The sequence below is a fragment of the Capsicum annuum genome, chromosome 1, assembly GCF_002878395.1.
Source record: "Capsicum annuum cultivar UCD-10X-F1 chromosome 1, UCD10Xv1.1, whole genome shotgun sequence".
NCBI lineage: Eukaryota > Viridiplantae > Streptophyta > Magnoliopsida > Solanales > Solanaceae > Capsicum > Capsicum annuum.
The window spans coordinates 239065645-239092740 of NC_061111.1; positions in this window are offsets into that span (position 1 = coordinate 239065645).

Genomic DNA, 27096 nt, shown 5'->3' on the forward strand with positions numbered 1-27096 from the left:
CCATATATTTTTTATATAAAACTAAACATTATATTAAAATAAACTATTAAACAAAAGATATCTAGAAAAATTCTCATATTGTAAGACTCCTCCTTGAGAATTTTCTTGGATACTCCCAGCATAGCCCTTAGAACTTCAAATTCCCCCTTAGGAAGAGCCTTGGTAAAAATATCAGCATTCTGCTGATCAGAGCTGCAATGAACAAGATTAACTTTGCCATCCTTCTTAGCTTGCCTGATAACATGAAAATTCACATTTATATGCTTGCTACAACCATGTTGCACTGGATTTTTGGCCATAGAAATTGATGACTTGTTGTCAACCTTAATGATAGTAGCTTCAGTTTGATTTTGCTCTAGATCGCGTAGAAATTTTCATAACCATAAAGCCTGATTATTTGCACCAGCAGCAGCAATATATTCTGCTTCTGCAGATGATTGAGCTACTACATCTTACATCTTTGAATTCCATGTGAACATGCCTGAACCAAGTGTAAAAGCATATCCAGAAGTGCTCTTCATATCATCAATACTTCCTGCCCAATTACTGTCTGCATAACCCATCAATTGCTCTTGCTCTTTCCTTTTAAACAAAATACTATAATCAACAGTTCCCTTGATATACCTCAATGTTCATTTAGCGACACCAAGATGAACTTGACTTGGAGAATGCATAAAACTTGACAAAAAAACTTTCCACAAATATGAGATCAGGTCTTGTTGCTGTCAAATATGGCAAACTACCAATTAGACTTCTGTAAACTATTGGATCAACCCTATTACCTCCTTTAGACTTTGAGATCTTTTCATTGTGAACTAGTGGAGTCGATACAAGCTTATACTTCTCTATCTTGAATTTTTTTAAGAACACCTCATGCATATTTTCTCTGGGAAATAAAGATTCCATCAGTAGCTTGATGAATCTCCATTCCAAGAAAGTAATCCATTTCACCCAAGTTTAACATCTCAAACTTGGTCTCTATTTCTTTCTTGAATTGATTCACCATACCTTCATTGCTTTCTGTTTCCAAAAGATCATCAACTTAGAGTGATACCACAAGAACATCTCCACTTTTAGCCTTCTTCATATATAAAGTTTCTTTATTTTCACTTCTATTGAAGCCACAATGAATGAGATGATCATCAATCTTAATGTACCATGCCCGAGGAACCTATTTTAACCCATACAAAGCCTTGTGTCATCTATAAACTTTATCTTTTGTTCCTTCAACTTGAAAGCCTTCCGGTTGGTCGACATAAATTTGTTCCTACAATAGCCCATTTAAGAATGCCGACTTTACATCCAGATGATATAACTTTTAATTTGATTGAGCTACCAAAGCAAATAGAAGTCATATCATATCATGTCTTGCAACAGGTGCAAATGTGTCTCCATAATCTAGACCTGCAACTTGCACATAAATTTTTACAATAAGCCTTACTTTGTATTTATTAACTGAACCATCTAGATTAAGTTTGGTTCTATAAACCCATTTCACTCCTATTACATTTCTATATTTGGGTTTATCAACCAGCTTCTTAGTGTTATTCTTCTCTATCATACCAATATCTTCCTTCATAGCTTCAATCCAAACTTCATATTTTGATTCTTCTTGATAGATATTGGGTTCCAAGATAGCAACATTGCATCTTTTATATATCTCAAAAAGGGGCCATATCTTCAAAATTGGCGAATTAAGTAAGGATTCACTATCTGATTCTTCAACTTCTTCTATATTTTCAGAGCTAAAGTGGATACATGTTCAAATAACCCATATTTTTTTCTCAACTTGCTCCTTATCCCAATTCCAATAAGCATGCTCATCTACTGCTACATCTTTTCTTATGGAAATACCTTTTGTTTCTAAGTTGAAAACTCTATAACTTTTGGCTTGCAATGAATAACCAATAAAGATCCTCAATTCACCTTTTGGTTCAAGCTTGCTTCTTCTGACTGAAGGAACATGAGAATAACATATCGAACTAAAGATTTTTAAATGCTTGGCAAATGGTCTATTTCCACTGCATGCCTCAATAAGAATTTTACCATCTACAACTTTGGTTGGCAGCCTATTCAACAAATAAACTAAAGTAGAAATAGCTTCTTCCCAAAAACTTTGTGGTAGTTTCTTTTCAAGTAACAAACATCTAGCCATTTCAACTACTATCCAGTTCTTCTTCTTTGAGACTATTCTTTTCTGGTTAATAACTTAGTGTCATCTTGTGATCAATTTCTGCATCTTCACAATACTTATTGAACTCATTTAAAGTGCATTCACCTCTATTGTCTGACCTCAAAGCCTACAGCTTACAGGCACTTTGTCTTTTAGCGAAAGCTTTAAACTTCTTGAAGACTGAAAATACTTGAGACTTGTTACTCAAAAAATACACCCAAGTCATCCTTGTTAAGTAATCAATAAACAACACAAAATACTTATTTTGACCCCAAGATAATGTAACGCCCCGAATTTGGTACCCGAAATGCTACACTATGCCCATAACCCTAAAGGACCATAAGTTAACCCATGACTGATATCTGTAAATTGAGCATTGAATAATAGTAATAATATCATAAATTCAAAAACATGAACTGAATGGCCATAAGGTTTAATACTAGTACATAACTGGAAAATATGGTATAACAATACCAAAACAACTGAGATAATTGTCTAAACATACTGTAGTCTGAAAGCCTCTAAACTGTCTGAATAAGGAGTTGATGGGACATGTCCCTAACTAACTCCAACTATTGAAATAAACTAAAAACTAAAATAGTATGTGATCATCATTTCATCAAAAGATGAGGACTTACTGATAACTCTGATTGCTGAACTGGGATGCTACTGGTTCTTTGGAGCTCGTGCTTCTAAACCTATGGTATAAGACACTATAGCAAAAATATATCAGTACTTTGAATGTACTGGTATGTAAGTAAGGTAGGATGAATAAAATAGGTTCATATGAATAAACAATACTAACTGATTGACTAATATGAATATGAGAATACATGCATCCATACATAATTGTAACTGAGATCATGATAGGAATAAATACTAAGTTCTAACTAGTGAGTCTACTGACATTGACATCTAAATCACTGATGAGTGAGAAATTGATACTGTATTACTAAATATTAAGGGACTGATACTATGTTACTGATACATAGATAACTGTGTTTGACAATTTTGATTATGAAGAACTAGTCTGCCTGACTGTATCTGATAGTCCTAAAGCTGAATGCTAATAACATAAGTTCTGATAACTAATATAACTGATAACATGAGTGACTGTATCTGGCAGTCCTAAACCTGATGGAACTAGCTGAGTTTCATACTATATCTGAGTACTGAATCTGAGTAATTAAATCTGAGATCAGTCCTATCTAGTGGGTGATCTCTAAATTTGATGATACCGTTACTGATTGACAATAGTTAAAATCATTCCTGTCTAGTGGTTGATCCTGGAATCTATTTATAATAATAAGGAATGACTATATCTGACAGTCCTAAATCTATACTATTGAGCTAAATTGACTGTATCTGATATTCCTAATTCTGTAATTGAAGCTGTGGGATGTATTTATCTAACCGACATACCCCATACTAAGATAACTGGGGTCCAACCTATAATCCCAAATGGAAGAGTGTCAGTACCGTGCCACTAGTAAAGACAGCTGTTGTGGAGTCAGTCCTAATCTAGCGGGTGACCCCTGGGATCAGTCCTATACATTTAAATGTGCTAACAGGTGATCCTTGAGTATGTCAGTCCTATCTAATGGGTGAAATCTTGTACCTATACTAGCTATGTAGTTTGAGAACTTAGGGATTGCTTCTAGGGACCTTAGTCCTATCTAATGGGTGAGTCCCCATCCCTAGGCTCGCTTGGTACTGAATCCTACTCCCATCTAAAAGACACTGAACTGATTAACTGAACTGAGCTGATTAACTGAACTGAACTAATACTAGTATTATTATCTAGTGAAGATAAACTAAATTTACTGAGTTCCGTTAACTGACGGAATGTACTGAGTTCTGAGGACTGACTGAGAATACTGAAGTTACTGAGATTACTGAGCTATTGAAATTACTGGGATTTCTGATATTTCCTGAGTCACATGACTGACTGAGTTCTATGGATCATAGCTTGACTGAGGAGATCGTGAAAACATGACATGGCTCTAGGCACACAACTAAATGTTCGGGTACAAGTACCCCCAGGACTCGATGAGAAAAAACTGACATAACATGGCTTACTTGAACACATGACCAACAACATAATTTATAATTCATATATTAAAGAACTTCATCAAATATGTGATATGTATAAGCTTGTACATACATGGGGAATTCATGATATCATACTAGTTGGGCATTGTTCCTTCATCTAGGCATTTAATCATACACATGGTAGGCATAGCACATGTAGACAATGTTATACAATAATTAATCATCATGATTTATCTCTAATTTCATCATCCTAGGGTTTATTTATAGGTTCACATGAATATACATCTATACAAATCAATTCCATATAAAATTGATCACCCAACATGGATTTGAATTCAATTGATCATTCTCAGTATAAACAAAACAAACCCAACATGAAATTCATAAAGAATTCCATAAACTTAAACTTACAAAAGAGATTGTCGGGCTTCATTGACCAAAGGATTCCATGAATGAATACTACGCATACCTGGGATGTGATTTCTTAAGGATTGATGGTGAAACCTTCTTAAATTTGAATTCCCAATAGAAACCCTAGCTTGTTCCTGAGAGAAACTTGAGAGAAACTAGTATAATTTGGGTGAAGAATGACTAAATCACGTGTTATTGGGTATATATAGGGATAGAAAATTTACCCTTTTAACCCTGGACGCGTCTTTAGTTTTTGAGAAATTTTCTCAATTTTTATTCTTGGTGCGACGCGCCACTATCACGCCAGTCACTGGAAAGTGACAAATGGGAAATCACACGGTGGCGCGATGCAGAGCTTTCACGTTGCCACCTTATTTGCGACCTGGAAGTTTGACTTGATGCAGAACTATCACAGAGCAACACTGAAAATTGACAATTTCCATTTGAGCTATCTCCGCGATGCGCTAAAGTCTCAGGTGATACACTGTCTTACTAAAAAGGCTCTAACTCTTCACTCGGGTGTCATATTTGGGCAAATTTTGTATCGACAGAAAGCTTATTCGATTTCGCACATGATAAAAAGTGAAAATATTGAAAATACCATGTGTACAAAAGTGGATTCATCTTTCAATGAAAGCTTCTAATATTCTTGGGAAACTTTTTAAGCTAGAAAAAGTACGGGGTATTACAGATGATGTCTTCATAGGTCCACATACATTAGTGTGAACAAGTTCATGTTTTTTAGTTTCCTTTCAGGTAGCACTTTTAGGAAATTCTTTCCTGTGAACCTTACCCATATGATATGACCCATACACTTCTTTAGATAGTGAGATCTCAGGTAAATCCATAGTCAAGCCCTTCTCATACATAGATTTTAAAGTAGCATAGTTAAAATGCCCATATCTTTTATTCCATAACCATGAATTGTCCAATCTTATAAATTTGGCACTATCAAACTTTCCATCTATTGGAAAAATCCTATCCACCATTTCTACTTTATCAATCAAAGTATCATCAATATTAAAAATCAAACAATGCTTTTCGTTAAAAAGTAAGGAGTAGCCTTTAGACATCATTTGGCCAACACTCAATAGGTTACATGCTAAAGAAGGAATAGACAACATATCAGGTATAAGCTTTGTACCTTGTTTAGTTTCAAAGAAACTGAACCCCTTCCACGTGCTTCTAGTTTTACACCATTTCCCATCCTAACTTTAGTTTGGCTGAATTGTCAAGTGTATGAAAAATGAGCTCATTATATGACATGTGATTCATGTACCTGCTGTCTGAGAACCATTTGGATTGGTTGTTTTTTTGTCTTTATATGAAGCCATAAATAAGCTTTCTCTTTGCACCTTTATCTCTTTCCATCCTCCTATTGTCCTTCATAGGTTGCTTGCTTTTGTGCTTTGCTTAAAATACAACTTTTTCTACTTCTTAATCTCTTATACTTGTTCTTTGTTCTTGTGCTTGCAACTTGCTAATCAACTTTGTGACGGATGAAGTCTTCAAATCACAAGATTCATCTATTGTGGAAATCTTGGACTCGAACCTTGCTGGTAATCTTACCATCATCTTCTCCACCATCTTTGAATCTGGAAAAGTTTCACCAAATAATCTTATCTTGTTTACAATTTCTAGAAGTTTGGCAGAGTAATCCTTCATGGTATCTCCTTCTTTCATCTTTAAGATCTCAAATTCTCTTTTGAGAGTTAAGAGTTTGATAGATTTCAATCTGTCACTTCCATCAAACTCCTCTTTTAGCTTCTCTCATACTTCTTTAGGTGTTTCACAAGACATTTTTTTTGTGAAAATCACATCTGAAAGTGCTGAATGAAGACAAGTCAGAGCCTTTGGTTTCTTGAACTTTGCATCTTCATAATTCCTTATTTGTGCAATAGTTGGATTTGGTCCCAATTGAAGGGGATCATTTTCACTTTCAACAATTTCCGATAGACTAAGAGCTTTGAGATAAGACTTCATCTTTATCACCTATATGTTTTAATTTTCTCTAGTAAACATAGGAGGTCCTACACCCAAGAAGTTGTTGGATGTCATGTTACTTGTAACACCCTGATTTTCTATACCGAAATGCTACACGGTGCTCATGACCCTAAAGGACTACAAACTAACCCATGACTGATATCTATACCTGTACACTGCAGAATATAACATAAAAATGTGGAAACATGTACTGAATGGCCATAACGTTCAAATCTGAATTAACATCTGATAAGTCAATGTTTGAAAATAGTATAACAATACCAAAACAAATCTAAAATAACTGTCTAACATGCTATAGTCTAGAAAGCCTCTAAACTATCTGAATAAGGAGTTGATGGGACATATCCCCAACTAACTCCATCTAGCAACTGAACTAAAATAGCAAATGAAGCAATAATTATATCGTCCTTGAATGAAAAGGACTCACTGTAAACTCTGAACACTGGAATGCTACTGCTAATCTGGAGCTCGTGCTTCTGAACCTATGGTGTAACATAAGAGAAAGCACCATAGTGCAAATATGGCAGTACATCTGAATGTACTGAGTATACAAGTGAGGTAGGCTAAATGCAAAGGGTTATATACATGAACAATGCTGACTAATATAAACATGAGAGTACATACATGCATACATAACTTTAACTGAACTCGTGGAGATACTGAATACTGAGTCTGAATACTGACAACATGAGTGTACTGATACTAAGATACTGAATAGATGAATGACTATTTTTGACAGTTCAAATTATAAAGAACTGGTCTAGTTGACTATGTTTGATAGTCCTGAAGTTGAATACTAATACCATGAATTCTGATAACTGATATGATTGATACATGAGTTCAGAAAACTGATATAACTGATATAACTGTGATATTCAGCCTAACCAATGTAACTGATACTGAGTGACTATATCTAATAATCTAAGTTTTGATGAAACTATCTGAGTTTTGTTCTACTTGGAGTAATTAAATTTGGGATCAGTCCTATCTAGTGGGTGATCATGAATATACTGATAATAAGGATAATTTGACTTAATCTGAGATTAGCCCTATCTAGCGGGTGATCTTTAAATCTAATGATTCTGATACTGATTAATCATAGTTAAGATCAGTCCTAGCTAATGGGTGATCTTGAAGTCTATTTACAATGATAAGTATTGACTATATTTGATAGTACTGAATCTGTACTACTAAGCTAAGTTGACTGTTTCTAAAACCCCTGATTCTATAACTGAAACTATGGGATGTGTTCATCTAACCGACATGCCCCAAGCTAAGATGACTGGGGTACAATCTCTGCCCTGACTGAAATGGTGTCAGTACCGCGCCAACAGTAAAGATATCTGCTGTGGAGTCAGTCCTAATCTAGCAGGTGACTCCTCGGATCAGTCCTATACATATAAATGTGCTAATGGATGACCCCTGAGTATGTCAGTCCTATCTAATGAGTGACATCTCATACCTACGCTGGTAATGTAGTTCTGGAACTTAGGGATTGCTTCTAGGGATATCAGTCATATTCTAGCGGGTGAGCCCCCATCCCTAGGTTCGCTTCGTACTGAATCCTACTCCCATCTAAAAGAGACTGAATTGAATAACTGGGCTGAACTAAATAACTTAACTAAACTGATTTGCTAAACTGATACTGATTAACTAAACTAAAAATAATGGTATTGTTTAGCAGAGCTAAAACTGAGTTTACTAGATTTTGATGATGTATGGAATATAATAGGTTCTGCTAACTGATTAAGAGTACTAAATTTACTGTGATAACTGAGGTTACTAAGCACTGAGATTACTGAGAATACTGAACTACTAAGATTACCGAGTTTTCCTAAGTTACCTGACTGACTAATTTCTATAGATCATGGTTTGACTGAAAGTATCATGATAACATGATATGGCTCTAGGCACACAACTATATTTTTTGGTACAAGTACCCTTAGGACTCAATGGAAGGAAACTGACACAACATGACTGACTTAATCATAAGATTGGAGTCCACAATTCACATTGTCATAAGTAGGGGATATTATACTTCATGTAGTTCTTCAACATCTTAACCATGGCAGGGAGAGCATAGATATATTTCATGTATATATGGTATATCTCCATTATCATACATGCTTTATACCACAACAATAACAACACATAAATAGGATGGAATTTATATTGAAGTATATAGTTAACATGGACTTGTAATTTAGATATCATGAAACCATGTAAGCATGAATTTCTACCATCCTAAGCATTTTATCAAACACCTTGCATGTATAATATTGAGCATAGGTGTACTTAACAAATTTAGAAATCTTAAACCACCCAAATTCATGGGTTTCCAACTAACCTATTCAAATGATTCATGAAAAACACATCAAGACACAACCTTGAATCCAAACAACAATCATTAACATGAATATAGTCATAAAACAACAAGGAAATCATAATTTATAATTTAAAACATGATTCTTGAGATCCATGGATGAAAGGGACCCATGTATGAACACTACAAATACCTTAGATTAAGAATACATGAAGATTGACGGCGAAATTTCCTTGAAATAGACTCTTCTATGAAAACCCTAGGGCTTGTTCTTGAGAGTTTTGATCTTGAGAGAAAACCCTAATCTTGTGGTTAAGAGTGTATGGGAGAGCTTTTTAAGATGTTTAACTAAAGAGAATGGAAGATAATACGCTCCTTGAGGTTTATAAATCATGGAAAGTGAAGGGAAAAGACCATAATACCCTTATAAAATAAATTCCCAGTTACTGAAAATAATGGCTGACGATATTTCTGACAAGGAATCAGAAATATGGTAAGCCATCAAAAATATCATCACACAGAAGTTGGATTCTGCCTAAGGCTGATGACATTTGTGACATGACGTCAAAAATGTGGTAAGCCTTCATAAATGTCGTCATACAGTAGCTGGATTCTACCTAAGGCTGACGACATTTGTGACATGGCATCAAAAATATGGTAAGCCATCAAAAATGTCGTCACACAGAAGCTAGATACTGCCTAAGGATGACGACATTTGTGACATGGTGTCAAAAATATGGTAAGCTACCACGAATGTCATCACTTAGGAGCTGGTTTCTGCCTAAGGCTGATGACCTTCGTGATATGGCATCACAAATATGGTAAGCTACCATGAATGTCGTCACTTAGGAGCTGGTTTCTGCATAAGGCTGACGACCTTCATTATAGGGCATCACAAATGTGGTAAGCTACCACAAATGTCATCACACTGTTTCTAGCCAGACATGCAGAAGTAAAATAGGAATAACTCTTTGCTCCGTTATCAAATTTAGCCAAAATTTTTATCGTTGGAAAGATAATTCAATTATATATCTGTTGATAGGTCATGATATCAAAAATTCCAATATAATGAGAGATATGCTTGTTTGAAGTTGACTATACCAATATCCTTCTCAAGAATTCAATCGGTAAGGAATGTTTTGATTCATCTGATAGCTGGGAGTTATTTGAAGCCTTAATATACATCTAACTTACTCATAAAACTATAAAATAACCATGATGTACTATGCATAATCTTGGTACATAGCTCTAATATTGGTTTGGATTTTTTGGGTATTACAATATCTCTCCCTTGGAAAAATTCGTCCTCGAATGATGACTGCTTGAGAGGGTAGACAAGATAAAATGATGCATATATAGCATGAATGACTAATCATGATTTCATGGCTGACATGACTGAAAACTTAGCATATCATACTGTACATGCATATCTGATGCATGGGTAGCTGATTTATGAATGTAGGACTGAGTGTTTCGATAAATTGAGTTTCTCAAACTGAGAATGCATATCTGATGCTTAACTGATAAGTTGAATCCATGCATATCTGATGCATGATTATATGACTGACATGATACGTGAATGTATGACTGAAAGTACTAATAAGCTGACCACGCATATCTGATGCGTGAATACATGACTAAATTGACTCACTAATATGGGACTGAACATGCAATGGTAAAGGCACTAAGATTGAACTGAAACATGAGAACATGACTGATTCTACTACGTGACATATGGAATAAACATCATGAACTGAACTGAACTTTTGAATACTTGACTTACAGCTGAGGTCTACCTTGAAGGTCAACTTATGAGTACCCTCTATTCCAGACTGAATTTGTTATGCAACGGAAAATTCTAGTTGGGGTACCTCCCCCTTGGGATGCTATGTCCCTCTAAGAATGCTTACCTTACGGAGATACTGGGTGATACATAGAATCTACGAACTAGATTATAACTAAACTTCGGAAGTCTAAAACTAATGCATGATGCATGAGATGAACTGAACTTGCAACTACTAGGAGGTTCTACCTTGAAATAGTTACTTTCTCTAAGATTTTGGATAGCTTGAATAGATGCAAGGATGAGAAAAGAAGCTATAAAAATCTGACTGCTCGATTGTTAAACTGACTTACTGGCTTTACTAGCTAACTCATACAGAAACATATGCTCGAATGAAGGAAAGAGATCTAACAATGCATACTATGAACATGAAAGACTGGTCACATACCCAAATCTAATTCAGGGAAACTTTCTAGGTTAGGACGGGTCTGGAGTGCATAAAGTCTATTCTGACACTGACCACTATTGATACCTTACTGACGCAACTCCTTAACCTTTTGTGCTAGAACTCTATGCTCTTGTATCCTATGTCCTGGCTTGCCACACCCAAAGCATACATCACTTCCTGCCATACATGCACCTAGATGATTCTTACCACACTTTTCTCAAAGCGGATTAGTAAGACCTCTATTTTCACTACCCTGAGCCTCAGAGCCTGGCGCTTCATCATAACGGTTATTTCTGGACTTAGGTGCTAGTACACTAGATGAAGATAGAGCTGGAACTAAAAATTTTTGACTATTCTGAGAACGGTTACCGCCCTATTACTTAGGCTGAGCAAAGCTGAAACTACCTGTCCTTGCTCTCTTACTCTATCTCACTCTCATCCTAATCTTTTGCTCCTCTATCTACTAAGCATGTTTCATAAGTCTGGCTAAAGTCATATCACTATTCAACATGGCAAATCTGCACTCGTTTACCATACTATCATTCACCCCTGACACAAACTTACTTATCTTAGCCCTACCATCTGCAACCACATGAGGGGCATATCTAGCTAATTGAGTAAACTTTAGAGAATACTCCTTTATCATCATATTGCCCTTCCTGAGGTTAATAAACTCTAGTACCTTAGCTTCTCTAAGCTCTAGCGGAAAGAATCTATCAAGGAAAGCAGAGGCAAATTCCTTCCACTCTATAGGGCCTACATCATCTAACCTTTCTGACTTCCACTACTTATACCAAGTATAAGCGATATCCTATAATTGGTATATGTCTAACTCAGCACTCTGAACAGTAGTAACCCACATAACATCTGTCATATTTTGAACCTGATCTATGAATTCCTGTGGGTCCTCATCTAACTTAGACCCTGTGAAGGAAGGAGGATTCATTCGGGTGATGTCCCAAATTCTAGATACAACTGAATTAGCCACTGGGCTAGCTAGCAGGATAGATGGTCATTTATTCTGGGCAACAACTGACTGATAAAGAGTGGTGAATGCATCCCTGAACTCCGCATAAGAAACATGATCGCCCAAAAGGTCTTTAGGATGAGGGGCTGACTGATTCTCGTTTCTTCTTTTAGGAGGCATGTCTGTAGAAGAAAGGGAGAAATGGATTAGATAGAGATTATGCTTACTGGCACGATATGAATACTGAAAGAAGGGAAACTGTTCCTAAAATATCTCATAGCCTCCTACACATAAGTGTGGTGCACAAAAAAAGCATGTACAAGACTCTACTAGATACGACGTTCAGACTTTCTAGGACTCTATTGAACCTTAGGCTCTGAGACCAAGTTTGTAACACCTTGATTGTTTGAACCAAAATGCTACATAGTGCTCATGACCCCGAAGGACCACAAGATAATGCATGACTTGTATCTATACCTGTACACTGCATAATATAACATAAAAATATGGAAACATCTACTGAATTGCCATAAGGTTCATATCTGAATAAACATCTAATAAGACAATGTCTAAAAATGGTATAAAATACCAAAACAAATCTAAAATAACTGTCTGACATGCCATATTCTGGAAATCCTCTAAACTGTCTAAATAAGGAGTTGATGGGACATGTCCCTAACTAAATTCATCTAGAAACTAAACTGAAATAGGAAATAACGAAATAATCATATTGTCCTCGAATGAAAAAGACTCACTGTAAACTTTGAACACTGGAATGCTACTGGTGATTTGGAGCTCGTGCCTCTAAACCTATGGTGTAATATAAGAGAAAGCACCATAGCGCAAATGCATCAGTATATCTGAATATACTGAGTATATGAGTGAGGTAGGCTAAATGCAAGGGTTATATGCATGAACAATACTGACTACATAATTGTAACTGAACTCGTAGTGATACTAACTAGTGAGTCTGAATACTAACAACATGAGTGTATTGATACTAAGATACTGAATAGATGAACAACTATTTCTAATAGTTTGAATTATGAAGAACTTGTCTGGTTGACTGTCTGACAGTCCTGAAGTTGAATACTGATATCATGAATTCTGATAACTGATATGACTGGTACATGAGTTCAAAAAACTGATATAACTATGATGATCAGCCTAACCGATGTAACTGATACTGAGCGACTGTATCTGATAGTCTATGTTCTGATGGAACTATCTGAGTTTCGTTCTACTTGGAGTAACTAAATTTGAGATCAGTCCTATCTAGCGGGTGATCATGAGTATACTGATAATAAGGATGATTTGACTTAGTCTGAGATTAGTCCTCTCTAGCGGGTGATCTTTAAATCTAATGATTTTGATTCTGATTAATCATAGTTGAGATCAGTCTTAGCTAATAGGTGATCTTGAAGTCTATTTACAATGAGAAGCGTTAACTGTATCTGACAGTACTGAATTTGTTCTTCTAAGATAAGTTAGTTGTGTCTGAAAGCCTAGATTCTGTAACTGAAATTGTGGGATGTATTCATCTAACCAACATGTCCTAAGCTAAGCTGAGTGGGGTCCAATCTCTGCCCTGACTGGAAAGGTGTTAGTACCATGCCACCAGTAAAGACATTTGCTGTGGATTCAGTCCTAATCTAGTGGGTGATTCCTGGGATTAATCCTATACATATAAATGTGCTAACGGGTGATCCCTGAGTATGCCAATCCTATCTAACGGGTGACATCCCGAACCTATGCTGGCAACGTAGTTCTGGAACTTAGGGATTGCTTCTTGGGATCTTAGTCTATTCTAGTGGGTGATCCCCCATCCCAAGGTTTGATCGATGCTAAATCCTACTCTCATAAAAAAGACACTGAACTGAATAAATAGGCCGAACTAAATAACTTAACTAAACTGATTTGTTGAACTGATATTGATTAACTGAATTAAAAATAGTGTTATTATTTAGCGAAGCTAAAATTGAGTTTACTGGATTCTGATGACAGATGGAATATAATGATTTCTGAGGATTGATTAAGTGTACTGAAGTTACTGAGATTTACTGTGATTACTAAGGTTACTGAGCACTGAGATTACTAAGAATACTAAACTACTGAGATTACTCAGTTTTCCTAAGTTACATGACTGACTGATTTCTGTAGATCATGGCTTGACTGAGAGTATCGTGAAAACATAACATGGCTCTAGGCACACAACTATATTTTTTGGGTACAAGTACCCCCAGGACTTGATGAAAGGAAACTGATACAACATGACTAACTTGATCATAAGATTAAGTCCACAATTCACACTATCATAAGTAGGGGATATTATACCTCATGTAGTTCTTCAAAATCTTAAGTATGGTAGGGAGTGCATAGATATATTTTATGTATATATAGTATATCTCCATTATCATACATGTTTCATACCACAACAATAGCAACACATCAATAGGATGGAATTTATATTGAAGTATATAGATAACATGGACTTGTCATTTAGATATCATGGAACCATGTAAGCATGAATTTCCAGCATCCAAAGCATTTTATCAAACACCTTGCATGCATAATATTGAGCATATGTGTACTTAACAAATATATAAATCTTGAACAACCCAAATTAATGGGTTTCCAACTAACCTATTCACGTGATTCATGAAAAACACATCAAGACACAACCTTGAATCCAAAAAACAATCATTAACATGAGTATAGTCATAAAACAACAAGGAAATCACAATTTATAATTTAAAACATAATTCTTGAGCTCCATGGATGAAAGGGACCCATGGATGAACACTACGCATACCTTAGATTAAGAATTGGTGAAGATTAACGGTGAAATTTTCTTGAAATAGACTCTTCTATGAAAACCCTAGGGCTTGTTCTTGAGAGTTTTGATCTTGATAGAAAACCCTAATCTTGTGGTTGAGAGTATATGAGAGAGATTTTTAAGATGTTTAACTAAAGAGAATGGAAGATAATAAGCTCCTTGAGGTTTATAAGTCATGGAAAGTGAAGGGAAAAGACCAAAATACCCTTATGAAATAAATTCCCAGTTACTGAAAATAATAGCTGACGACATTTGTTACAAGGCATCAAAAATGTGGTAAGCCGTCAAAAATATCGTCACACAGAAGCTGGATTCTGCCTAAGGCTGACGACATTTGTGACTTGGCGTAAAAAATGTGATAAGATGTCATAAATATCGTCACACAGAAGTTGGATTCTACCTAAGGCTAATGACATTTGTGACATGGAATTAAAAATATGGTAAGCCATCAAAAATGGCATCACACAGAAGCTAGATACTGCCTAAGGCTGACGATATTTGTGATATGGTGTCAAAAATATGGTAAGCTACCACGAATGTCGTCATTTAGCAGCTGGTTTCTGCCTAAGGCTGACGACCTTCATGATAGGGCATCACAAATATGGTAAACTACCATGAATGTCATAACTTAGGAGCTGGTTTCTGCCTAAGGCTGACGACTTCATGATAGGGCATCACAAATGTGGTAAGCCACTACGAATGTCGTCACACTATTTCCAGCCTGACATGCTGGAGTAAAATAGGAATAACTCTTTGCTCCGATATCGAATTTAGGCAAAATTGTTATAGTTGGAATGCTAATTCAATTATATATCTGTTGATAGGTCACGAGATCAAAAATTTCAAGTATAATGAGAGATATTCTTATTTAAATTTGACTATACCAATATACTTCTCAAGAATTTCTATCGGTAAGGAATGTTTTGATTCGTCTGATAGCTGGGAGTTATTTGAAGCCTTAATATACGTGTAACTTACTCATACAACTATAAAAGAACCATGATGTACTATGCATGAGCTTGGTGCATTGCTCTAATATTGGTTTGGATTTTTTGGGGTATTACATTACTGCTGCACAGCTTTCTCGATTTTGAAAAACTGAAGAAAAAAATTATCTCTAAACCTTCAAAGCTACCTCAAGAATATTGGCTCTTGACACCACTATTAGAATTTGGATCTTAAGAGAAGGAAAAAGAAATTTTTTTTGTAATACTCGTGTTTTTTCTTAGCTTGGAAACCATCTTAAGGATGTTAGAATTTTCTTTGAATTACAAATCTATTTTTGTATACATGGTATTTTTATAATTTTCACTTCCTATTATGTGGAAAATTTAATAAGCTTTTCATCGATACCAAATTCCCCCAAATCTGACACCCGAACGAAGAGTTAGAGCCTTTTTAGTAAGACAGTGTATCACCAGAGCCTTCAGCGCTCCACAGAGATAGTTCAAATGGAAATTGTCAATTTTCAGTGTTACTCTACGGCAGTGGCGCATCGTACAAAACTTCCAGGTCTCAAAAAGTTGGAAACGTGATAGCTCCACATCGCGCCACTATGCAGATTCCCAATTGTTAATTTCCAATGACACGATGCGATAGCGCTGCGTCGCACCAGGGGCTCAGTTCGGTAAAATTTTACTGAAAATTTAAAGATGTCTCCAGGGTTAAAAGGGTCAACTTCCCACCCCTATTTAAACCCAATAAAACATGATTCAGACACTTTTCACCCAAATTACACTATTTTCTCTTAAGAACAAGCTAGGGTTTCTATTGGGGATTCAAATTCAAGAAGGTTTCACCATTAATCTTCACAAAACCATGAACTAAGGTATGCATAGTATTCATTCATGGACTCCTTTCGTCCATGAAGCCCAAGAATCGCTTTTATAAATTCAAGTTATGGATTTTCTTGATAAATGTCATGTTTGGGTTGTTCTTGGTCATGTTGATAATGAGTAATCAAATTCTATGCCATGATTGAGTAATAAATTCTATGCGGGTTAAATTATTACAGATATAGATTCATGCACCCTATGATTAAACCCTCAAAAGATGAAATTTAAATTGAAGCATGATGTTTAATCATTGTATAATGTGTTGTACATGTACTATGCCTACAATATGTTTGATTAAATGTTTAGATGAAGAAAAATTGCCTAACTAGCATTATATCATGAAATCCCCATGTACGTACAAGTTCATGCCTATTACATGTTTGATTAAATGCTTTAATAAATGTATTACGAATTATGGTATTAGTCATGTGCTCAAGTAAGTTATGCTAAGTCAGTTTCCTTCCATCGAGTCCTAGGGGTACTTATACCTGAAATATTAGCTGTGTACCTAGAGCCATGTCATGTTTTCATGATACTCACAGTTAAGCTATGAACTCTTAGACTTTAGAAAGTCTTATGACTTAGGAAATCTCCATGATCTCATGACTTAGTCGGTTGTCAGATATCAGTAATATTCTGTCAGTAAATGGAATTTAGTCACTCAGTTTATGTTTTGTTCAGTAAATCATGTTTTAGTGTCGATTCATATGGAAGTAGGAATTAGCACCGAGTGAACCCAAGGATGGGAACTCACCTATTATATGAGGGTGTGATTATTAGAAGCAATCCTTGCGTTCCAGAACTATGTAGTCAGCATAGGTTGAGACATCGTAGCCTGCTATATGAGGGTAGATGAGGTGGCATAACCTATTATATGATGTTTCCTATCATTCTCACTAGAGTTACCTATTATATGAGGTTTCTCACATGTTATCCTTACCAGTGGCATTGACACCCTTCTGATTAGGGTATATATTAGACCCCAGCTCAGCTATTATAGTAACTTTGGGGCATGTCGGTTAGATACTACTTCCCACAGTTTCATGTTATAAAATCAAGACTATCAGACACAGTAACTCAGATACAGTACGGAACTCAGATAGTTCCATCAAATTCAGGACTATCAGCTACAGTCACCCATGTTATTAGTTTTATTCAGATATAGTCTTTCATATTATTAGTCATATCAGTTACTAGTATATTATGTTATCAGTATACAAACTCAAAAATCATGTTATCATGTTGTCAGTTACAGTTACATATTTATGTATGCATTCTTACGTTCATGTTAGACAGTTAGTTAGCAGTAGCCATACAGTTGAACCCTTACATATAGCCTACCTCACATGTAATCTCAGTATATTTCTTTGTACTGATACATTTATGCTATGGTGCTTTCTTTTATGTTACACTATAGGTTTAGAGGCATGAGTTCCCGATCAGTAGTAGATTACAGTTTCAGTAGTCAGAGTCATAAGTGAGTCCTCATCCTCTGAGGAAATGATGATTTTCTATTATCTCATTGATTATTTTATTAGTTGGAGTTAGTTGGCGACATATCCCATCAACTCCTCACTCAGACAATTTTCAGTCATGTTTAGAGGCTTTCTAGACTATTATGTTTCAGACTTCAGTATTTCCTGTTTTGTTTGGGTATTCTATTACCCCATACAGAGGTTATATCATTCAGCTTATGTTCAGTATTGAACCTTACGACCTTTCAGTTCATGTTTTCCGCATTATTAAGTTATCTTATGCAGTATACAAGTGTAGATATCAGTTATGGGTTAGCTTGTGGTCCTTCGGGGTCATGAGTACCATGTAGCATTTCGGTTCAGAAAATTGAGGTGTTACAGTTTTAGCAGAAGCTATTTCATTCATTCATACATTCATCATTCATCATACATACCAACATCTTACAAAAGAGTACACTTATAGTTACATAAGTCTTACAAGACACACCACATATAGTATCTTACAAGGCACACTATCTTACAAGACACACTTCTCAAAATAAAGACAACCATTTATTTTTAAAATAAAACTAAACATAATATTAAAAGAAACTATTAGACAAAAGGATATCTAGAAAAAAAATCTCATATTCTAACATTAAAAAATAGTTTTCCAAAATAATATTGTATATTAATTACACTTCTAAACTCTCCCACCACCCGTTTCCACAAATAGAATAGTTACTCTTTCCTATTTCAATTTCTAAACAAAGAATTGGAGGGAGATGGTGAGTAGATTTCTTTCTCTTGCAGTTCTCCCCACCAAGGAAGATGCTAACCTAGATTATTGAGTAGTATCTGGTGATCCAATATATATATGGGCTTCGTACAGTAGAACCCTTTGTTGTGAAATATGGTGCAATTCCCACATCATATATAGCAGAACCTTTTTCTGAATCAAAAAGATCTCTAGGCCAGGACATCTCAACTATTTAAGAGACAATCCCCTTGTATGTATCTCAGGTTTCTTTTGGGTGCCCTTTACGCCCTCAAAAGTTAGAGTTCGAAAGTTCTTTGTATGAAACGAAATATGAACTTTATGGAAAGGTAACCATTTTTAAATTGAAGTTTAACTAATTATTCCTTCTAATCCCTATTGGGGAGTAAGAATGTAATGCAACATCGATCCCAAAATTTCTTAATATTACAGGAATGAGAGAAACCCGACAGCATTGTGAGTCCAAATATTAATTTTACTGGGTAACTTAGTCCTCATGTAAGAAATATAACCCACAGGTCTACTACTGTTAAGTTGCCATTCATAACACTAATATTTTAGGGCAATAAAATCTTTACTATTCACTATATAATTAAAGTTTTTCTCATTTGTCAGCAATGAAAGATATTTCCATTTTTTTTGCTTATATTTGTCACTTATTGTCATGTTTCATCTCTTATGGATTTTATCAACAAATGTTAAATGCAGTATTGAATGTTTTATATCATATTGCCACTGTAATCATTTGTTGTTGGCTTGTCCTTCAAAAAACTGTTGGGTAGTGCTACTGATATGCTATGAAGTTATTAAATATACACTAGAGTTATCATTTCTAGCTCTGAGGTAATTTTTATAATAGTGATTTTTGAAAGGAAAGTCCAAATGTTTGATATATTTTTTATCTGTTATTGTCTTCTAATTTAAACAAGTTGAACTATGTAGTGGTTTTCCAATCTCCACTCATATTATGATTTTGTTACTCTTACTCTGAGACTATTGGTTATGGATTTAGGCAATTTGTCCAGAAGGTATTCATTACCTTTTATGGTCAAATGCTTTGTTAACACCACCATAAAAGTTTGAAGGAATGCGCCTTTTTTTTTTTGAACACGTAAAGAGAATGCGAACTATCTAATGCACATATTTCATGGTGAAGTTACTCCAATATCTCATTGGATGACATTGATTTTGCCTCCTTCTTTTACTAAAATTAGGTTTGCATACTGCCAAGGGCTAATCCATAACTAATTCAGAGAAATTTTGTTTAATAATGCTCTGGCCTCCATAGAATAGGTAATTTGAGGAATTTGGATAGAGGCGGGCCCATGATTTGGGCTCCTAGATTTAAAGTTAATGCTACAATAATAACTGAATTCATAGGGTAAGTATCAATAAATATTTTGTAGATTGCTTAATATATGCACAAAGTCTGGGCAAAAGCAACTAGATTTTTATGACCCGTAATATGGCCTCTAAATCTACCTTGAATTTGGATGTGCTCAAAAAGAGATCCTAGTAACAACAAAAAGTTGAATGCTAACTGAATTTTCTAAAATATTAGGCTTATTTTGTTGAACCTTCCAAGATTACTTCAGCACATGATGTTCTGTACATCCTAAAAGTAAAGCATTTCTTTATTTATTTTTGTAACAAAGTTTCACTTTATAAGTGGGTTGTGGATTTGCCAAAACTAGTAAGTGCATCTATTCCTTGAAATAAAGTTTAAAGCATTCTCTGATTGTCTAGTTGTCATGATTTGAATTTGGGCATATTCGTGATGGGTAATCTCAAAGCCCACCATGGGCTGCCTTAAGATCACCATAAATGTAAACAGCTAAAGTCAACCAAAATAGCAATAAGAAGGATAAATAAAACAAGTGAGAATTCTATGAATAAAAACAAACAAACAATCCAATACTTGTCTACAAAGTCTCTAAACCAAGAATACCAAATTAAATCGGGACATGTCCCTGACTATGACAAAAAGAAATTCACAATTCTCAAAATATGAAAAGAAACCTAATGAAATGGCAGGGCTTTCCAAAACATAGAGGCACACCACTTCACAGCAACTCAATCAATGAACCACACCACCTAATGTTGCATAAGAGTGACAAAAAATTCCTCTGAACCGACATCATGAAATGATGTATCATCCAGGGATGGTTAGTGGGGCAAGCACTAGCATGTAACTCGAGGAAAAGAAATAAAGTAGTGCACTTATCAAATATTAGTCAAAATCACATGCACAACATATATATATACACATATATAGGATGCGTGGATAGGGACAAAGGTCATGAACATAGGAGTTTAAACTATTAACCTAAACTATGTAGTTCTTTCTATTCTAAAAGTATCCATGGGCTATATGGATCCGACTCTCCTTGCCAGAAGGGCCCCAGTGTGTGTTAGTGACACGTCCCAAGGAAATTTAGGAAAGATTAAAGACACCACAGCGATAGCCATTGAAAATATAAAGTGTACACAAAGTACATGGTCACATAGACCCCCACGTCGGGGAATGTGGTCTCAAGTATTGGTCCCCCTAGGACTACACCTTCACGGTGAGCTACACAATTCCCTTTAAACCCATATTAAAATATTTTACACATAAAATCAATCAGTAACCAAGGCGTCTTTATTAAGGAATTTTTTAACATGGTATCTTCATACCAATATTCTTGCAAGCTAATTTAATTATGCCAAACCAGTCCATTTCACCATTAAACTCTCAAATTTCATTTAAAATTCTAAATCATGACCACCAAGGCCTTTCAAAATCATTTTATCCACTTACACTATATGTAATGCAATGTAATGTTTTCAAAAGATAAGTTAAATTATGCAAATATCCAACTTTAAGAGCAAGGTTACAAGGTGTGTTAGAGTTAATGCCATTACTATGCCAAAATTCATCCATATTATAAAATCCAAATCACAATTTGCAAACATTTTGTCAATGCCTCCATTCATTTCCAAAATACATCAATTTAAGCATAAATACCCCATTAAAATAAGCAATAAGCAATTAAAGTGTTAACCACAAAAAACCCTCAACCCAAGTTCAAACCCATCATTCAAAATACATGAATATTGAGTAAATAAATGCCATATTATAAAAATACAAGTTAAGGATGAGTAATATGCCTGAAGTATAGAATAAATTAACGGGAATTCAAAGTTTGAAGCCTAAATGTTGAATTCCTTGTATAACCTTAATATCTCTTGCATTGGGAGTTAAAGGGGAAAAAGTAAGATTTGATTTTGATATCTAATGAAAGAGGGATCACTTGGGTGTTTTTAATCATGGAAAGAGTTTCGACGGAGGAAAAGACCAACAAGACCCTAATTAAAATGTACAAAAAAATTGGGAACAATAATCATGATTTGGGTAACGACTCATGAGGTCTAACCACGAGTCATTGCCTGGAATCATTACTTGAGGATCGACAATCTAGTCCTTCACTGTTATGACTACGGGTCTCTCATAACAACTCATTGTGTCTCACAACGAGTCGTACCTTAGACTCGTTGTCAAGGGACAAAAATCTGGGCTTCCTCACTATCATGGAAATAAGTCCTCCCAATGAGTCGTTATATTTGATAAAGATATATCGTTATAGCCATTGCCACTGGTAGTTTCACATCAATATAATAATTTGGCCATAAATTTTTACCCTGATTTCTGATTAATACAAGATTAGTGGTATTGGAAAACTAATCTAATTATTTATGTCATGGAGGGTCTAGTGCTCAAGAACTTGGGGTATTATATTACCCCCTCCTTAGATAATTTGTACCCAAATAAGAAGTTAGGACACCTTTAGAATGATAAAAGAATGAATGAAAATAGAATCCAAGGACAAAACTAAAAGGCGATAAGAGGGAAATGAAATTTATACCTTAAACACTTTCATCCATCCTTGGAAACAAGAATGGGTATTTGGCTTTCATGTCTTCTTTATATTCCTATGTAGCTTTATCCATCATTTGATTTCTCTGAAGGACCTTTACCAAAGTTATAGCCTTGGTCCTTAATCTACAAACTTGCCTATCCAATATCTCCATCGGGACCTCCTCATAAGACAACGAATCCATAACACCAACGTCCTCCACTGGCATTATCAAAGAAGGATCACCTACATACTTGTTCAACATAGACACATGAAAAATAGAATGAATCAAAGCCAATTCACTAGAAAATATAACTCGTAAGAGACATTCTTAATTCTCCTCACAACTTGATACAGACTAGTCTAACCTAGACAGAGCTTTCCCTTCTTCCCAAATCTCATAACTCTTTTCCTAGGAGAAACCTTGAGGAACACCCAATCACTAATCTCAAACTCCATCTCCCTTCTTATCACATCCTCATAAGACTTTTGAAAACTTTAGGCAGTCTTGAGCCTTTCTCCAGTCACTTTAACCTTTTCCATGGCTTGGTGAACCAAGTCAGGGACAAACAACCTAGTCTCACCCACTTCAAACCATCCAATAAGTGACCTACACCTTCTACCATAAAAAGCCTTAAAAAGGTGTCATTTGGATACTGGAATGATAACTTTTGTTGTAAGCAAACTCAATAAGGGGAAAATAGCCAGTCCAATGTAAGACCCCACAAATTTTCCTAGTCGTTAAAGCTTTAAAAAGGTCCCAGACTTAAAATCACCTAGTTAAGTACTCAAACTTAGTGCTATTTTAGCCTTTGAAAGTTTGCATTCTTATTTCATGACCTTAACATCAATAGACTTTTGATATTTAAGTTAATCCATGATCAGAAAGGTCAGTAAGGGTTCCCGGATGAGTTTTGAGATTTTTGAACCTCGTTTAGACCAAGTTTGGAATCCCAAAATAGTGGACCAATGCGATCTTGGTGCGCCGCATCCCCTATCACATTGGTCAATATTGTTCCATGACACTAGCCAAAAGTACTGAGGCTTAGCGCGATAATAGTGGTACACAACAGGTATCACGTCAATGGCATCGATGCACCTTGTTGACCAGCGTGTCTGTATCTAACTATAGTCATTAAAATAGTCACAACCCCAGGGTTACTTCAGTCTTTTTCCTACCCTTATATAACCCCCATAAACCTGAGATTCATCCATTGTTTACCCATATATTCTAGTTTTCTCTCAAATTTCCTCAAGAATAAGTTTAGGGTTACCAATTGAAGATCCAAATTCAAGAAATTCCACCGTCAATCTTCATAAAATCAAGAACTAAGGTATGTTGGATGTTGATTCTTGTGTTCCTTCCATCCAAGAAGTTCAAGAACCCTTTTCAAATTATAAAGTTTGAATATTTATGATTTTCATAATTTATAAGAGTTGAAGTTCATGTTTAAGTGATTGTTGAGTTGCGATTCATGTTCTAAATTACAAGTTCCAAGTGCTGATTCTAGTATGAGACACATTTTAGGATATTCATGATAAATCCCTTAAAGTTGCAAGTTTATTGATATAGCCATGATAATCTAGATGTTGTAATTGTTGTATAACCAAAGCATAATCCCCATATATTTGATAAAATGTTTATTTCACTGAGATAGTTCTATTTTAGCATGTTAGCATGAAATCCCCTATCATGTATAAGTTAATGTATGCCAAGTGTTTGTTGAACGACCTTAGTGAATGAATTATGATATGTTGCATGCATTCCTATTCATGTGTTGTCCTTATTGAATGAATTACGAGACATTAGTATGCAACTCTATACATTCACATATTTAAGACTTCCAAGTGCTTAAAGAGATGTCTCATTGATTGTATTATGAATGATAGTATATTGACTTATTATTAAAGAGTTGCCATGTCTTGTATCATTTATGCTATCAAGTACTGGGGGTATTTAATACATGATAATTTAGATGTGTGCCTAGAGCCAGTGTCATTTATAGTACTCTCAGTTATGTCACGATCAGTAGTATTCTCAGCCAGTTACAGAATTCAGTAAAACTTAGTTACATGACTTAGGAAAATTCAGTAAGATCAGTATCATTCCAAGTCCAGTTTAGTATTCAGTTCATACCTTAGTAATATTCAAATATTCAGTTTAGAACGTAATAACATTCAATCAATTAATAGAATTCAGTAGTATTTCATCAGTCAACGAAAGTCAATAATCTCAGTTCAACTCAGTTAAATAGTATGATCAATAACAGATTCAATTCAGTCCAATTCAGTCTAAGAATCAGTTTAGAGTCTATTCAGTTGGGAGTAGGATTCAGTATCGAGTGAGGGCAGGGATGATGGCTTCCTCATTAGTTAGGCAGAGTTGCTTGTAGCAGTCCATGTACTCTGGAACTGTGTACCCAGAACACGATAGGAGTCACCCATTAGACTAAGTCTTGGCTACCTCCCAGGAGTAACCCATTATATTAGGCTTAACTTTCTATTTAGGGTCACCCATTAGACAGGCTTGACCATAGCATGGTACTGACACCCTTCCACCTGGGGTTACAGATTAGACCTCACTAGTTCAGATTTGGGGCTTGTCGGTTATATGATACTTCCCACAGTCTCAGTTTCAGATTCAGTCTTCAGAATAGAACTCAGTTCAATATTATAGAAATTAGGACTATCAGATACAGTCACTCGGCTTAGTAAAAAACTTAGATAGTTCAAGTGATGTAGAGTCACCTGCTAGATATGCTTGATCTCATTTTCAGTAAATTATTTTCATTATTAGTAGATTTAGAGATCACCCGCTAGATAAGCCTAATCTCAAATATAGTAAATTATTATCATTATCAGTAAATTCAAATATCAGCCATTAGATAGGCTTGGTCTCAGATTCAATCAATCCTTTTCTTTATCAATAGATATAGAGGTTACCCAATAGATAGGCTTGATCTTAAATTCAGTCAATAAGTATCAGTATTAGCAGATTCAAGAATAACCCGCTAGATCATCTTGATCTCAGATTTCAGTATTAGTAGACTCAGTTATCAGAAATTTAGTGTCAGTAAACTCATATAGAAGTTACGAGTAAACCCAGTTATCAAAAATCCAGTTATTAGAACTCAGTATTCAGTGTTACTACGATTTCAGTTATAGTTTACGCATTCATACATGTATCGTCATTCAGTATACTCAAGTTATTCAGTCAGTATTGTACATGCATATGTGCCTTTGTATTTAGCCTTACCTCATCTAGCGTACCAGTACATCCTCATGTACTAACGTATACTTTTATCTTGCGCTATGGTGTTTTACATTATAGGTTCAAAAGTATGAGATCCATAATACCCTTAGCAGTTCAGCTTCATCCAGTAGCAGTAGACTTAGCAGTGAGTCCTCACCATTTGAGGATGTTCTATTATTTCATTATATTACTAGATTCAGTATTTTAGTTGATTGAGTTAGTTTGGAGAATTGTCCCATCAACTCCACAGTTCAAACAATTTAGAGGCTTTCAAACTAAATATTTTGAATGTTGTATTAGTATTCAGTTTTCATTTGTATATTAGTTTTTGAACCTTATAGCAAGTTTTCCGCCAATTTTTCTGCAATTTTAAAGTATATTATTAAGTTATTGCAGCAGGTACTAGACAAGGGTTAGCTTGTGGTCCTTCAAGATTATAAGTATCGTATAGCATTCAGGGTACCAGACTTGGGGTGTTACAAACTTGGTATCAGAGCCTAAGGTTCAATAGTGTCCTAGGAAGTCTAAAATTTGCATTCAAGTAGAGTCTCGTGCATGGATGTATTGCACTCCATATTTATGTACACTAGGATATAAGATATTTTAGGAACAGTTTTCCTTATTTTAGTATTCATGTCATGCGAGTGAGCATGAGCTCTAGTTAAACTTTTAGTCTAATCCATTCTTCTTTTCATTTATAGAATATGCCTTCTCGCAGAGCTAATACCCTTAGAAGTGATAACTAGACACCTCAGCCTGTAGATCCTCTGAATGAGAATGTGTCACATGCAGTGTTTCAGGAAGCTTTTCAGGCACTAGCCCAAGCTATAATGACTAATATTCAGTGTAACCTTCAGGCTGCAGCCCCACCTTAGCAAGATAG